Here is a 17,033-nt window from a genome sequence, read left to right as displayed (position 1 = left end):
AAAAGAGATATGGCCACTGTTTAAGAGCACACAATAACACTACATAACAATTTAGGCTCGGAAGTGAAGAATACTGTATCCAGCTGAAACTACAGCAGAATTAGTCAAGTTTGTATTTCTCTAAGACATGGTAAACTAGTCTAAAAAGACAAAAAGGATTCAGGGCGGGGATAGCCATAGTATCTCTAATTACTACTGGTGCTCAGGACATAAACTGTACATGCCAACTGAAAAAGTCATCTCCAACACTATAGCAACCCCTAAAACCATGATGAGGTGGTTTCAGAAGAAAGGGTGTTATCCATAAATTACACTTCCTACAATGCTCTGAGCATTCAGTGTTGACTCCTCTGGACCATGTTTAGCTTACAAGTTCTAAGTGGATCACAGCACAGGGTCCTATAACTGCAGGTTTAAGAACAAATCTCAGACAAATGTTTAGGGCCGACAGTGATAGAAGAGAAGTCTTGGGTAGACTGATCTTGGTATCAGTCAAACAAACAAATTAAAACCTCACACATCAGAAAAGATTTTCACAGGAGCACTCCCTTCCCTAATATTTAAAAATTCTTGGGAGTGTGAAAAGGACAAGTTAGTTCATTCATCTCTTTTTCCTCTATAGATGTAACTCCCATTGACATTAGTGATGGTTTTATTTAGACATAGGGAGACAAGCATAGATGGATGGTGAACAGTCGGGTGTGTGGGAGCCTAGCTCCAAGGCTCATTATTATGATAGCATTTGAGTATCTCATACAAAAGCAAGCCTGAGGTACCAGTCCATGTAAGAGTGACTGGGAACCACTGCTTTAGAACAACCAATGCATGAGACCCATCATTTCATATTCTGTGTTCCATGGAGGGACTAGCGATCTGTATATTGTTTCTAAAGCAACATGATATTTACATTTGATTGTTACATTATTATTATTCTAATGTATCTGACTTGAGTTTCCTTTTTCTTTGAAAGGATTTTTTTCCAAATATATTTTTTTAAATTTCCTTCCTGATGTCTGTCTTTTTTCCAGATTCCAAAATTAGAACAAGTCACATTTCCTCATGGAACTTCTGGTGCCAGGAGACATTGAGTTTTTGCAGTCCCTAGTCTGAAGGTGCCTGCGCCGGCGGATGACCTGCGCTGTCACACATGCTAGCTGTCCCTAAATTTGACAATGGCAAACTTTAAAAAGTTAATGCATGTCCCTTTGCCCCTTCATCTCACCCCCCACCCCCCGAAGAATTACTGTCTGTACATATTAAGAAACTATTTAATCTATTATTTGCTTGCTATTTATACTTTTAAGATGTTAACTGTTAAATCAAGCAAAGTTTTGTTTTGTTTATTTAAGAATGGGCTTGTCAAAGTGATAATATCTTCCTTGAAGCCTAAGGGTCAGTGTTTGATTAAAAGGGTCAGTGTTTGATTAAAAATGACGGCAGTGTTAAAATTGGTGCCCTGTGTCTGTCTCTTTATAAATGACTGATTAGTGAACTTGTGGATGGGCTAGTTTTTAACTGGTGTATTGTTTTATCATTGTCTTGATGGGTTGATGGAGGGGGAATGGGGAGCCATTTGATTAATAAATTCATTATTATCTTTGACATAATGTCAAGATTAACAAGATGCAATTTGGGGGAAAATAAACTAAAGACACACATGAAACGTGGTTTTAAAATTTCTTTCCAGTAATGGGAAAAACTCAGACCAACATCAAAAGCAGGATGCTGGGTTTGTGGTGATCTTAGTCATGAGTGTAAGTACAATATGAGCATGCAGTTGTCACACCATTCCTCTGCTTTGTCTTCCCCTTTCTTCTGAGCCCCTGTGTCCTGAAACTGATGGAAATCTGATCTTGAAAGAGCCCAGAAACCTAAATTATTGTCCATTTCAATACTTGGATGGCTCACAGGGACAGAGTGGTGCTTACGTACAGTGATTTGCTCTATAGAAAGCGCTAAAATAGAGCAGACAGGGGAAATGGTAGCTAGGTTTGTTGTCTTACAGAGCAACTGGGACTTTAACTCTGTTGCAGCCCACTTTAGGGGCTGATCATGGTGTGGAATTTAACTGTTGGGACACTCTAGAAAGGAAAGTATAACTGGAATCTATTCACCTCTCCATTTTTGTAACTCCCGGTAGCATGAATGGTTTCGAATTTATGAACAATACATATGTCAAGAGGAGAATATATCCTTTTCTTGTGTGCCTGGGCCCAACGTTATAATCATTGTTCACATGAGAGGGATTCCTTTCAGGAGTAAGGGTTCCATAATTGGGCCCTGTGGTTGTGTGTGTGGCAAAGAGTGCTGGGTTTGTCAACCTTGAATGTGTCCTTTGAAACATTTTGTTTTCTGAATATATTTCTGCCGTTGAGTTGATACAGAGCGATGTAGACTACTATGAAACAGAAGACTTAAAACTAAAGGACAGCTGCCAGTTCCTAGGTGCTCTTGATCCAGAATCTGAGCACTTCTTGGAAGTGACATATTCAGTGAAAGTTAGATGTTGCATGACAATTGAAAGAGGATGTTAGAGTCAACTATTTCCTTAGCTTTTCTTTCAGTGGCAAGGGGCCTCTATTTTAATAGAAGGAAAGACCATCCAATCAAATTATTATATTAATTAAGCAATAATCACATACTGCATGTTGTGGAACTGGAAATACCTTTTCCTTTCCTGGCAGCCAGTTATCAGATTGTTTCACTGAATGATATGAATGTTCAGTGAGAGATTCTAAAATGTTACATGTACTGCCGAAGAAGCCTGCACTCCAAGAGCTAGGTAATGGAGAGCTGTTTTAATTTCCCAATGGGTATTTTTGCACTGAAAGAATTTTTATGGGACTATTGTTAGATATAAGTTGTAAAAACCACTTATAATTATGAGTGTGCTATCATGGAATCTGCTGCCAGGTACTCTGTTTTTATTAATTTTATACTCTGTGTATTACTTTCATTTATTATTTATGCAGAACCATAGCTGGGCCAAATTCAGAAGTAATGTGTAAGGGCATTGCAATGGGTTCAAGCTGGTATAATTTACACCTTCCCGTGGTCCTTCTGCATGTAAGTTACACAAGTTGAGACTGATAGACCCACTTACAATGTTGCACTTCATCACAGAATTTGGTCAAATTCTCTGCTGCAAATAGATTATAGCCTAAATTTAGAAATTATATGCTGAAGGAAGGTAAGAAACTTTTCAGGGGTGGGGAAGTGATTGCCAGGGTTTTGGGATCCTGTAGCAGCTTCGGTTCTTAATGTGTGCGTTCTTGAAGAGTAAGGGAGGTTTGTTTCTCTTTAAGCTATATCTCAGAGAAAGGCTATAGAGTTTGGAAATGTTGCTGAAGAAGGCCCTATTCTGTGATGGGGGATAGGTATTTTTAAAAATTCATTTAGGTGATATTATTCATGGTACAGAACTTTCTATTGCCAGACTTTCATAATGTTATTCAGTACTGCTCTGATGATCTTCTCTAGTTAACACTGCGTTATGAAAAGTCCGTATGTTTGTTCCAGGAGCAGTCAATCCTCTAGTACTCCCTGATCCTAGCAATCAGCTTTTGATATTCTCACAGTTTATGACCTATGACCTTCTCGTAGAGCAGGGTTTCTCAAACAGGGGTCGCCACTTGTGCAGGAAAAGCCTAAGCGGGTGATTTTTAAAGGTGCAGAGAGGTGCCTAGTAGGATTTTCAGAAACACCTGGGAGTTGGGTGCTACATGGCTTTTGAAAATTCCACTAGGAACCTGTCTGTGTCTTATGGCACCTTTGAAAATCTATCCCTAAGTGACTTAAGAATCTGAGCCCCATTTTCAAAAGTGACACATTAATGTTCAATGAGACTTAGATTCCTGAGTGCCTGTGTCACTTTTGAAAATGGGGCTTAGGTTCCTAAAGCATTCAGGTGTTTTTGGAAATTTTACCCTTTCTTCTTGTTTGCCAGGTACTCATGGAAGGTTATTTGTTGAACAATGTTGTGTATGTTATTATTCACTATATTTGCATTAGGAAGCCTCCTGCCAGATTTCCCTTGACAGTTTGCATTTAATGCAGAGAGAAGCAGATTGAGTTTCATCCTTCAGTATTTGTTGGAAGGTTCCATCACTCAGTGCTCTATATCTGTACAGCAAGCCAATCCTGCATACAGTATTGTATTCTGCTAGGAAATTTGCTAACCTTTTATTTAATATTTAATAGCTTTTATAGTCAATGCTGCAAAAGCCTTTCATACAGAACGATATTCAGCTATTTTTCTGCTGTCTCTGATGGGATTTGCAGTGGTTCTCACTACCATGCCAGATTTGTAGGTAAAGCAGGAAATTATAGTCACTCCTTGCTTATCCTGCAGGAGAAGAGTATCTTTCTTTTAAAACCTATTTGGACAAGTTTTATAGAAGTGCTGAGGTTAAGTAGCCAGATGAAGTGTGGGAGATAGGGCACAGTCAGGACAAACATTCCTGAATGTGACAATGAATATTAAGTCTCAGACCATGTGCTGACATTACAGTGAATACGTTGAATGTATAACCATCATAGATATATGCATGCATTTTTGTATTATTTGAGAATAAAATGAATAGCTCTTTGTACATACGTTCACTGACACTGATGTGTATCTCACTGGAGTTCTAATGATGCATATTTTAAAAGATATCACTCCAATTATGTATTTTAGTGTATGTCTGTCCCCTAAGATATTCAGTATAATCGTAATAGTATTTTGCTTAGCACTTCTGCTATCACCCTTCATCCAAAGAAATTGGACTATTTTACAAATATCAAGCTAGCCAGCACCCTCAAAAATATTCCCTAAGTGATGATCCATAGACAGACAAGTGCTTTGGTCAAGTGTTTGCTTCGTTGTGGGTCATCACTAGGGAAGTTTTTCTTATGGTGTGTTTGGGAAAGGTTTCCATTCACTGTTTTGGGGAGGTTATTTTAATCAGCCAAATTCATTCTAGTATAAAACCATTTAAATCAATAGAATTACACTGAGATGTGTTTGGTCCAATGTATTGCTTATTTTTAGTCTATGTCATGCAACCAGATATCTTGGGGAAGGGCACATAAATATGATTATACTAAATAAACACCTGATTCCCAGTGGTAATTACTATATACAAATGCTGGAGCTAGGATCCAAGAGTCCTACCTCCCAATCCCTTGCGTTAACTGCATCCAGCACTCTTCCGTGTGTCATGAAAGAAGAGTCCTGATGGTGCTCATCAAACATGTGGATGTGAGCAAAAAGTAACCATTGAGAAATTGCAAACTAAGGATGTGGTATTGTTGAAACTGTCAGATGGATACTCTTATGGTTTAAAGGTTTGGGGAGGACCACAGCTAACAAGATGACAGTAATGTCTTTGCTATGTGTGCATTAGTACTGACCAAATGTGTTCAAATCAGGCTTTTGACTGTAGCTTTCCAGTGTTACAATACTACATGGTTAGAATTTATGAAGCCATTAGTTCTTCCTAAAGGAGTGAAATGAACATCCTCACTGAGAATTCATTTCCCTCTAAATTAAAAATTGGTTGCATGTATGGTGATGTAGTAGCCTGGGATCTTCTCATAAGATCACTGTATTCTACAGCTTTCTCCCTCCAAACAGAGTGTAGCTCTGTCCTACAACGAAGCCTCCCTCCTCTTGCAAGAACTCATAGAATATGCTGATAAATATCTTAATTTCAGAGAAGCTCCAGTTCACCTTATTACACAAGCTTTTTCTCAGCCATACTGAGAACTGACTATGTAGCTCTGATAAGTAAACAGAGAGATATGTATATTTGTCATAGCTATTTTCTTATACTTTATTCACGCAGGTCCCTGTTTAGGTTTTTTAATAGAACACAGCTATAAGGAAAAGGCCTTCTACTTATTTCTACAAGATCTGCTCCTCCAACAAAGGCACATGGAGCTACACAGTCCAGTTCAGTGTCTTGTTTCTGACACACACACTCTTTTGTTTATTAGCTTAAAACAGTTCCTCTTGCCATCGCCACCTCTTTGCTTCCAGATGTAGGAAATCTCTTCTTTTCAGTTAAAGGCTCAATGTATCTAATTAGGCTGACGTATTAGTGACTTGATTCATCTCTGTGTTTCTTGAGTTGTACACCAGTGTGGCTCCAAAAGAAATGGAAAGAAGTTTACATTGGTGTAAAACTGGATGAACACATTGATTTATCAGGCCCTCAGTATCTGTCAGTTGGAAAAGCAGAGAAACAGACTATTATATTGGTGATTTATGAAGATTGTGCATTATACTTAATTTCCACCTTCTCTTCATTGCCCGCTGCTTTGTTGAAATGGAACTTTTGGACACTGTCTAGTATCTATTAGAAATTCTGTTTTTCCTAAGAAAACTAGTTTTATCCTTGCCACCATTAACTGGTTTCTGTTCACTATGCAGTACCCTAAAACCTCTGCCTTTTTCTACATCCTTAACCTACCTGACTAATTGTTTCTGTTCGTTTAAATGAATAAACATATCTGAAGTTGTTGTCACTGACACTCTGGTCAGACAATGTGGTCTTTCATAAATCAGTAGACCTCCCAATTCACTGTGCTCTTTGCATTTTTTATCACATCAAGTTTGTGATCCTACCAAATTCATTAAGCTTTACTCTTATATTGCTGATGCTAAATCACTGCATTCTGCCGCAAGGCCAGGTTGCTGTATAAGCTCCTCATCTGAACCAGAGTCAGAAGTATTTTTAATACTTGTTCCATAGAGATTAATAACGGCCTGATTTTGGAACCTGCCACGATTACCTAAATTGCTGAAGAGTTAGCACAGATGAAAGTAATACCTGACACTTTTATGTAGTACCTTTCACCTAACACAGAGTGAATTCTTCACTCCATTGAAGGCAGTGGCGAAAACTCCTAGTGACTTCAGTGGAGCCAGGGTTTCACCCTGATCATCACAACAGCCATTTAAAGTAGGTCTATATTAATATACCTATTTTGTTTTGGTACAAGTGCAGACATGTGTAGCCAATGTTTTTAGTTTATTATTCATTTATTGTGTAATGTTATGATTATTCAACATGTTATATCATATATATTCGTTGTATGTAAATTAATTTGTAAAGTTATAGAAGTTAAAGACTGATCAGTATTCAGAAGAATCATGTGTTAGACATAAGTAAAACAAGCTGAAATGCAAGAACCTGTAGGCTGAGGGCTGAATGATTTTAGCTTAGCTATTTTAGGCCTTGGTGACAAGAAATGAGTAAATGACCAACAAATAACCCAATGGGCTAAGATTATGGAAAAAGTAGTACCATCTGGTAATATTGCAAAAGTCTAGCCAGAAGATTAAATTTTAAATTATAAAATGCTATAACAGCAAATATCATCTCCAACATACGTCTTAGCCACAGGATAAAGGTGATACGTCAATGTTAATGAGAACCTATAGAATTCGGGGTCCCTTATGTTTCTAGGGGACACGGACCAACAGAAATAGAGGGTTGACACTTTCAAGTACATGCGCAGAATGCACATATAGACAGAATCACATTCTAAAAAAGTATCAGAGGGGTAGCCATGTTAGTCTGGATCTGTAAAAAGTGACAAAGAGTCCTGTGGCACCTTACAGACTAACAGATGTATTGGAGCATAAGCTTTCATGTGTCTGACGAAGTGTGGGTATTCACCCACAAAAGTTTATGCTCCAATACATCTGTTAGCCTATAAGGTGCCACAGGACACTTTGTCGCATTCTAAAAAAGGGTGCCCAGAGCAGAAAAATTGAGCTTCCTATGGGAAACCTCCAGCAAGAACCCCTCCTGTATTGATCAATCCATAAGAAGACCATCAGACTCTAACACCATCTAGGAGGATGTGAGTATGTCTGTTATAACTGGTACATGGATATATTTAGGAATTGTATATGCTGTGACATTTATAATTTTGTTGGTAACTTTAATAAAACTACTAAAAGATAGTGAACCTTGGTCTTGTGATTGTGTTACTTGCCTATGGTTTCATGTGTTCCTATGGGCTCTAGATCCAGAACAAACAGAGATAACTCTATTGAACTTAAAGACGGGAGCTGCCAGAGCGAAACCCACTGTGGTATAATTAACATTAAATAAAATAAAAGCTACACATGATTTCCACAGGGCTATGCTCAATCAGTGGCATACCTGGGAATAGAAAGCAGAAGTCCAGATGCATAGTCCTCTGTTCTAATCATTTTATTGATGAGATTTTAAGGTTTTAGACAAATTAACTTGTTTATAGGATCAGATAAAACTGTGAAAATCGTATCTAAAAGCTATCAAGGTTTGTCATGAAATCCAAAAAGTTTGTTTCAAAATGTTACAAAGTTGGAGAGACTGTGTTATAATTAAATGACATTTTACAATGATGAGACAGGTAGAATTGTGGTGATATTTAGTAACAAAACCAAACCAAACCAAACCCATGAGCTGTATTCTAAGTGAAAACATGATGTGCATATTCATACAGCTCTTCTTCAGACACATTAGCTTTTTCTTTCCCGTGTTATCAAAGGAAAACAAACAGACTTCGTAAACGACAGTTACCATGCAATACGCTCGTCTTTAAAAATAAATAAATAAATAAAATAAAAAAAACCCTTCAAATGTATTACATGAGAAACATTCTTGTCTTACTTTCAAGATTACACTGGCATTTTTTTGCTAAATACCTACTATAAACATTGTAATCTTTGGCAGAACATTTATGTAAGAGAGTGTGTAAGAGAGATTTAAACATGAAGGAATCATTTTGTCTCTTTTGATTAAACCTTTCTTTAAGGCTATTTCATAATTACACTTGAGGCTTGGTGGATAATGCCTCTTTCTCACATGCAACTCATCTGATTCCTCTTGTGCCTCATAATGCACAAAAAGCATAGATTCTCTTGCAACATGACACATGCTGTAGTTTATTTACTGCATAGTCTATACAAAGACTTTCTTTGAACAGTGAGTGGATACTTGATATCAAAATCTGTTAACTTGCTCTGTCAGTCCTGAGTCACTACAGGGAGGGAAGCTAATAAAAAATAAATTGACATTTTGTTCATTTGAAATTGAGCCACCATTTAGCTCAAGAAGCATTCTGATATTGTATTATCATTGGCTTCCTCTTATACTGCCTTCCAGAAAGAAGAAAATTCTCATCTCAATGTATCAACATACTTGCTAGAAGTATTAATAATATTGTAATTTATTTTTGCTGTCAGTTACTTTAGAGAAAGTATGTATTATATTACTTGACTGAGAGTAGGGTGACCAGACAGCAAGTGTGAAAAATCTGGACGGGGTTGGGGGTAATAGGAGCTTTTATAAGAAAAAGACCCCAAAATCGGGACTGTCCCTATAAAATCAGGACATCTGGTCACCCTAACTGAGAGGCACTGTATATCTTGGAGATTACATCCATGCGTATATGAGAATGTCCACGTGTTTTATCACGGCAATAACAGACAACAGAAGAGTATGCTCTTGACACAGAACTGCATACCTCAGGTGCCCAATCCCTTCAGGAACCCGAGAAGTGTGAGTACAGGACAATCGTAATTGGGGACAAGTGCCTTATTGCTGCTCTAAAATGGATCCTGGGTATAAAAAAGAAAAAAGGACTAATGAAGACAATAAAAATCAATTCAAAGTCTCTATGCAGAGAGTCAAATTCAGGAGATTCTAACCAGTCAGGTACAGCACCATAACTGCATGTGTAAAACTCATCACAGTCACGTAGGTCACTCTAATTCCTAATGCCAATTTATAATAAAATATATAGACCCAATCTCCAAATCCATCTAAGTTGCAGTTAGTGTAAAACCAAAGGTGGGCAAGAGGGAGGAGAATGATGGTTTTGTGTCATCATTGCAACCTGCTGATCCTGGGTTGTTGGGCAGTTGAGCCCTTGGTGCAAGCGCAGCTTCAGGGCTGCTCTAAGTTTCACCCAGCTATTCCAAGTTACATCCAGCTGTAAAGGTAGCAGTGCTCTGGCTGCTCCACCGGTCCCCAACTAGTTTATCTGTGCTTGGGCTGTGATAGGGTTAATATAGGGCTAACTAATCCATTTCTGTGCCACTAGAGGACTTCTCTATACAATGGAATCTCAGCTAGCCAATTAGGTCAGCTTCAAGTCTGAAGTGGTGGTTCTGATGTGTGGAGTAAAAGTTCATTGTGGCAAAGAAATGAAGTGACCCTATTCAAGGTCAGACACTGAGTCTGTAGCCAAGGAAGGATTAGAACTCAGGATTTCCTGAACCTGAAGCTCATAAGTCTTCCTCTAGGAATATACAGTGTGTCTTCATTAAATACAAGGAAGGTCTTGTGATTAAGGAACTGAAATGAGGCTCAGGCAATCAGGGTTTAATTCCTGGTTCTACTACTGTGTGACTTTTGGCAAGTCATGAAGGCCAGTGGGCCAGGTTTTCAAAGGTATTTAGGCAGCTAACGATGCAGATAGGTGCCTATGGGATTTTCAGAAGCACCTTGGCACCTAGCTCCCATTGAGATCAGGACCTAAATACGTCTGAAAAACTGGACCAATTTTTTTTAGAAAGTGGCCACTGATTCAGGGTGCCCAATTTGATACACTTGGGGGCCTATATTCCAAAGGTGCTGAGCATCCCCAGCTTCAGCAGAAGTCAGTTGGAGCTTCAGATGCTCAGTACATCTGAAAAATTAAGCCCCAGGCATTGCAAATAGGGTAACCAATATTTAAGGTGCCTCAAATCAGTGGCCACATTAAAAAATTTCATTCTTAATTTTTCTGTTTCAGTTCCTCATCTGTAACGTAACTGTAATAGTCTCCTACCTCATGGGGATGTTCTGAGAATAGATTCATTAAGTTCCTTTTGAAGATGCAGTTCTACCGTGTTCCCTGCAATAAATCAAACTAACTTGTATTAAAAAAAAAATCCCTACTTATTGTTTCTCTTCCCCCTAACCTCTGTCATCTTGCCTCTGAATTCCTCAAGGGGGGAAATTTCTCTTCTTGAATGTCTAGAAAGCACCCAGCATATTGTGGGTATGATCATAACAGAAATGATGATTAATGTTTGTTCAGATACTATGGTCATGGGGGCCATCTAAGTTCCTACATATGTAGGCTTAATGGATGTTATCTGGAACTCTTTGTCGGAGAAATTAACAGGAAAAGAAATGGAAAATATTTCCCATCCTAATATATCACTGCAAACAGAACCTCATCTTCCTTATTGTACCTACCTCAAAAGGGTCTTCTGAGGATGGATTAGCTCATATTTATAATGCACTTTTGAAAGTGCAAACAAGCAATTAACACACCCTCATACTCCGATTGGTGTGTTAATCTTATTGAAACAATATGAAATTAAATATGTACTATGCTACTGTTTTTTTTCAACCTCCTGTCTCCAAAAGCTCTTAATTTCCTTTCTGTGTATACAGTAAAGTAGTGTGTGCACCCAGTGCTGCTGTTTCCTATATATATATATATATATATTGTTACCAGTTGGCTAGTCAAAGTTCAGCATCCTAGGGGATATTCCAGTTGTCAGTAGAAATTGATTTTGGAGTCTGGTATTTTCGTTGGTGCAGTCTTGTTTATTTACAAGGAAAGTAAAAGTCTTGCTTCTCCAAATGCAGGAGGAACCAAAGGCAAAAAAAGTAGTTTCTTTGTTTACAGGCCCAAGCCTTTTCAGCCAGCACCCTCAGACCAGAATCTCTCTCCAGGTTTCTCTCAGGGTCACATCATGCTTACAGGCTTGGATTTCTTCTCTCTCTCTCTCTCTCTCTCTCTCTCTCTAGTTCTGTGTTCCGTTTTTCCTCACACATACACCCCATTCTCCCAAATTGTACTCAGCAAAACACACTCTGCCCACGTAGTCCGAAACTCCTGGGTCTGTTCACATAACCCTTTTGTCCTAAGTGGGGATGGTGATAACAGGGCCTCCCAGAGGATTCAGGGGGCCTGGGGCAAAGCAATTTCAGGGGCCCCTTCCATAAAAAAAAGTTGCAATACTATAGACTACTATATTCTCGTGGGGGGGCCCTGCGGAGCCCGGGGCAAATTGCCCCACTTCCCCACCCCCGGGCCACCCTGGGAAAAATAAACATTTAAAAACCTTCTGCATCTCGGCACAAACTCAGTTTTCAGAGAACTTCTTTTCAAGTCACCTTTACAAGGTATCACTGGTTCTAGCATCAGCTAGTGCTAAAAGGCATTAAAGCTCGTTAAAAGGGTTGGACACATATTTTCCGTCAAAACTTTTTTTGGATTGAAATCAAGGGATTTTTAAAAAGCAGAAAAAATCATGGACAATGTCTGCTTTCCTTCAAAATTTGTTGTGGTTTTTTTAATTGAAAAGCTGAAATTAGTCTGCCAAAACCTGAATATGGTTTGGGGTTTCAGAAGTGTGTGGCCAAATATTTGCTGCTTGCTGTGTTTGATTGTTTAAAGAAACAATTAAAAAATTCTGCTTAAAAAAATCCAAAACTTTTGAACCGCCTCAGCTTGTGACCAAACGTCTGAGCCCATCCAGTCAGATTTTTTCCAGGTTTCTGATACTCTGCTGGCTTCCTTGACTCATATCTGTCTCCATAACTTTGGGTTCATTTAGGTTAGAACATAAGAATGGCCACACTGGGTCAGACAAAAGGTCCATCCAGCCCAGTATCCTGTCTACTGACAGTGGCCAATGCCAGGTGCCCCAGAGGGAGTGAACCCCACAGGCAATGATCAAGTGATCTCTCTCCTGCCATCCATCTCCACCCTCTGACAAACAGAGGCTAGGGACACCATTCCTTACCTATCCTGGCTAATAGCTATTAATGGACTTAACCTCCATGAATTTATCTGTTTCCTAGAGCCTGGCTTCATGGGGTCCCTCACAAACTGTAGACGGTTACTGTGGGTTTGTCTTTAGTATAGCTTATGTACATACTCCATGAACGGAGCATTTGAGCTTGTTCCAGAATCTGGGATGAGCCTATGTTGTGAAAACAGAAATGTTCAAAATAGCGCATGCATGTGAATGGACACAGGGTGCTAAAATTAAATTAACCCAGGGGGTCTCAAACTGGGGGCTGGGACCCCTCGGGGGTCACAAGGCTATTACTGGGGGTCACGAGCTGTCAGCCTCCACCTCAAACCCTGCTTTGCCTCCAGCATTTATAATAGTGTTAAATATATAAAAAAGTCTTTTTAGTTTATAAGGGGGGGTTTCACTCAGAGGTTTGCTATGGGAAAGGGGGCACCAGTACAAAAGTTTGAGAACCACTGAATTAACCCCTCTGGAGCCTCAGGGAATGCAGGGGGAGGGGATCTCCCTTGGTAGGGTTGGGAAGGAGATAGGTGGTGTAGGATATTGCTCTTCTCATGTGATCCTTCCCCCATGGCTCTCTTGGCTCTATCACTGTTAATCTAAAGTGGCTAATTTTAAATGAAGCTACACTCCCCTGACATGAATCTCCCTATGGCACTGAAATTAAATGTAGACTATAATTTGGCATTTGAGAAGTGAAAGGGATGGTAGCCCTAAGGGAAAAGATAACAGCTTGGCATTTTGTGTTAAATAGCTGTCTGCAAGCCTCAAACTGCTGAATGAGCTTTAGAGTAGGGAAGGCAGTGCCTCCCCAAACAGCTTGGCCCTGCCCCCATCCGACCCCCACCCACTTCCTACCCCCTGACTGTCCCCCTCTAAATCCCTGACCCATCCTGCTCCTTGTCCCCTCACTGCCCCCCAAGATGCCCCCCAACCACCACCCTGGGACCCCACCCCCCACAACCTCCCCCCGCTCCCTGTCCCCTGACTGCCCTGACCCCTATCTACCCCCCACCGAGTCCTGACAGACCCCTGGAACGCTCACAATCCAACCCCCCATTCCCTGTCCCCTGACTGCCTCCCCCCCAGAACCTCTGCCCCCTCCTTGTGCCCTGACTGTCCCCGGGACTCCCTGCCCCTTATCCAACCCCCTCCAGCCCCTTACCATGCCGCTAACCCCCACCTTCCCCCTCTCCTGGAGCCTCAGTGTGCCGCATCCAGGAGCAGCCCTGGACAGCGCTGCAGCGGTGTGGCTCCGGTGGGACCTGAGCTCTCAGCCCTGCCCCCTTACCACGCGGCTCTGAGCGGGAGGAGCTCAGGCCCCGCCTGAGCCATGCCACTTTAGCTCTGTCCAGGGCCGCTCCTGGACGCGGCGCGCTGAGGCGCTAGGAGATGGGGGAAGGCGGAAGTGGGAGCGGGGCCAGGGATGAGCCTCTGACATTCTCGTCGGGGCCCCTGTGGGGAAAATTGTCCCACTTGCCCCCCCCTCTGGGCGGCCCTGGGTGATAAACTTTTCCATACAGTTACATTAATTAAAGGGTGAATTCACCCCCATAAATCTCAGCAAGGCTTTAACTCAACCCATAATAAGGTTTTCACCAGCTCATGACAGTATCATCTCTTTAATGCTTTTCTTCCAGTGGGTTTGGAATAAGAACTGTTAGGGTTCATGTGACACAGGTGACAAACCTCCTCGGGCTGCCTGCTGGGGCATGTAGATTTTCCTATTTTCATATCATTCTGTAAAAGAAAAAAGATTCTGTGTAGATGTGTTTTCGCAAAACATACAAATAAAGCGGAGCAGCAAACAACTGAATTAACTGGGTTAATGATACCATTTTAATTGGAAAATGACTGATTACTGTATGTGCTATTGGCTGTGAGGAAGATAATTTAGGGCACAACCTAGCTCCCATTGATGTCAATAGCAAAAGTCCCATTGACTTCAGTGGTGCAGAATTAAGACTTTAATGTGTGATTAAAATGATTTTCTGCCATGTGATGCATAGGTGCTGTGCCGTATCACTCACCCAGGCCTCTGCTCTGAGTTTCTGGACTTAAGAAGCTCACCCATGTGGCTGAGTCCCAGATAGTCCATCCCCCTCTGGGTTTGTCAATAAACACAAATGAGGTCAACACAAATGAACATCCCAGAGGTGGATTGGTGGGTTGGAGTAGCAAGAGTCCTCTTTCCTCAGAGGGCTTCCTGTAAAGCAGTAGGCCTTATCTAGGCTCATAGGCTAGTGTCAAAGAATAGTCCCATCAGAAGTGGATCCACAGCAGGTGCTCCCTTCCTACAAGGATGGGTTGCTGGGCAGCGGGCAGCTGAGGAGCCCTTGCCTTTAGCCAGGCTTTGCTCCTGGAATTGAGGCGTGGGAGATCTGCTCTCCTCAGTGGTCCACCACCAGCTGAGCTCCTCCCTCCAATTTTGACATCTCCTGGGTGCAGTGGGGAGAGCCATTTGAGCCCACGTTAGCTTATTAAGCCTATGTTGCCCAGGATGGGGTTTGTATACCCCCTCACGGTGCCCAGAAGGAATGTTTGCTGTAAAAGAGCGAACTCTCAGAAGCTCAAAATAGGAGTTTCATTTCTTAGCCATCTGTTTGTCTAACTTAGCATTTATCAACATTTTTAATCAAGCACAATCTTTGAAATATACATTCAAGTGACTCAGAATAGCAAACCAAACTCATTAATGCAGACAAGTTCCATAGACAGCATCTTCTAACTAGCTACCTAAAAACTGACTTCCACCTGATAGGCCAATACTGGGGTGCTAGTGCTATCAGACCCTAGATTTTGGGACCGGTGGTAAGGCATTCTTCCTGGAGCACTCCCAGTTTTGGAACCTGATTCCCTCATTGGTAAGTCCAAGCCTGCTACTTGATGTGGAGTTCCCTTACCAAATTGATTTGCATAGCTACTACTTTGTCGTCATGCACCCAGTACACTATCTAATAATGGTCAGGTGTGGTGGCCTGTGAGTTTTATATTGTCATTCCTCACTATTGTGTCTGAGCTCCTTCTGTGTAAATTCATTGGAAATAGTGAAGCCTCAGTTGACTTTGTGTAGTCTCTGGCACTTCTACCTTTTGAGGATCAAAACTCTGCTTGGTGTAGGACTTATTTTCTTTTTAAATTCCTCTGTTTTTTGTTGCTCAGGGCATAAGGGTCGAGGGGGTGGCAGGTGTCATTCTTATGGTGGGAAGGCTTTTCCAAAGAGGAAGGTTTTGCAGCATTTCTTCAGATGGTTAGATTCCAGTTTTACCTGATCTCCTCTGGAAGTTTGTTCCATAGGTAGAACCCCCTTACTGAGAATGTATTATGCCTACCTTTCATGTGCCTCATCGTGAGTTTTGTTCTTGTTCACTTTATTTTAAAATAAAAATTTCTCATTGACCTCAGTCATCTGTGCAACCTTGTGTTCTTATAGCTGTCACCCTTGCCTTCCTCCTAACTCCACCAATTGTGTTCCACCCCCACCTTCTGGATCTTGTCCCTAATTACACTGTAAGCTTTTGCAGGCTGGGCCTGCCCTTTATTCTTTATGTAGAGCACAGCACAGTGGGCCCCCCGATTCTGTTTGTGGGCTCCAATTGCCTCAGTTGGGTGGAAGGATAGGTTTTATGTCGCACTCTCTTTTCCTTTTGTTCCTTGGAGAAAAGAAGCAACAGTGAAATATTCAGTATATGCACCCTGAGATGTCACAGTTAGAGCATGTTTTACAAATCAGTATCAAATGAGGTTCTTCTCTTTATTCTTAACTATTTTGTGATTTGTTCCCAGTTTTTCCTATTTCTCTTGTTATATTTTTTATGTCACATTTGGATTCTGATTTCATTTCTTTTCTTTTTGCTGCTCTTTTTTTCCTTAAGAAATTTACAGTGCTTCCTCATTACTGTGACCATCTGCTTATCACCAAATGCCGTTCTGGTCTTTACCATGACAGATCATAGTGAGAATGAAGGCTGATTACAAGAAAGGAAAAGAGAGTGACCATTTTATGATTATATAATGCACTGTGAAAGGAAACACCCAGTAAAAGAAAGAACACAGTACTATTTAACTCAGAATTCTTGCCCGCACTGGAATACCAACCCATGCCACATTCATGTTCAAAATCTCTTGTCAATTTTAGCTATGCTAGCCAAATGCTTTCAATCAGTGTTGTAGCTGGCATGGGTTGATGCTCTTGGCCAAACTACCCTACAAAAACTGACCAAAGTAA

At 40.8% G+C, this 17,033-nt stretch overlaps 1 protein-coding gene across 7 annotated transcripts in view; it reads left to right on the top strand.

Annotated features, from left to right (window-relative positions):
- The window catches only part of RAPGEF4 (Rap guanine nucleotide exchange factor 4), a 209,822-nt gene that overhangs the window by 78,860 nt on the left and 113,929 nt on the right, over positions 1–17,033 (top strand). The window contains exon 1 of one of the 7 annotated variants that reach the window (XM_039494909.1): positions 15,580–15,669. The exons of the other annotated variants lie outside the window; for them this stretch is intronic. The gene's annotated coding sequence lies outside the window, so the exon portion shown is untranslated. Of the gene's footprint in view, positions 1–15,579; positions 15,670–17,033 lie in introns of those variants that run through there. 7 annotated transcript variants of the gene reach the window in all.

This window comes from Mauremys reevesii, linkage group 11 (assembly GCF_016161935.1).
Source record: "Mauremys reevesii isolate NIE-2019 linkage group 11, ASM1616193v1, whole genome shotgun sequence".
Classification (NCBI taxonomy): Eukaryota; Metazoa; Chordata; order Testudines; family Geoemydidae; genus Mauremys; species Mauremys reevesii.
This window is presented reverse-complemented; position numbering and strand designations above follow the sequence as displayed.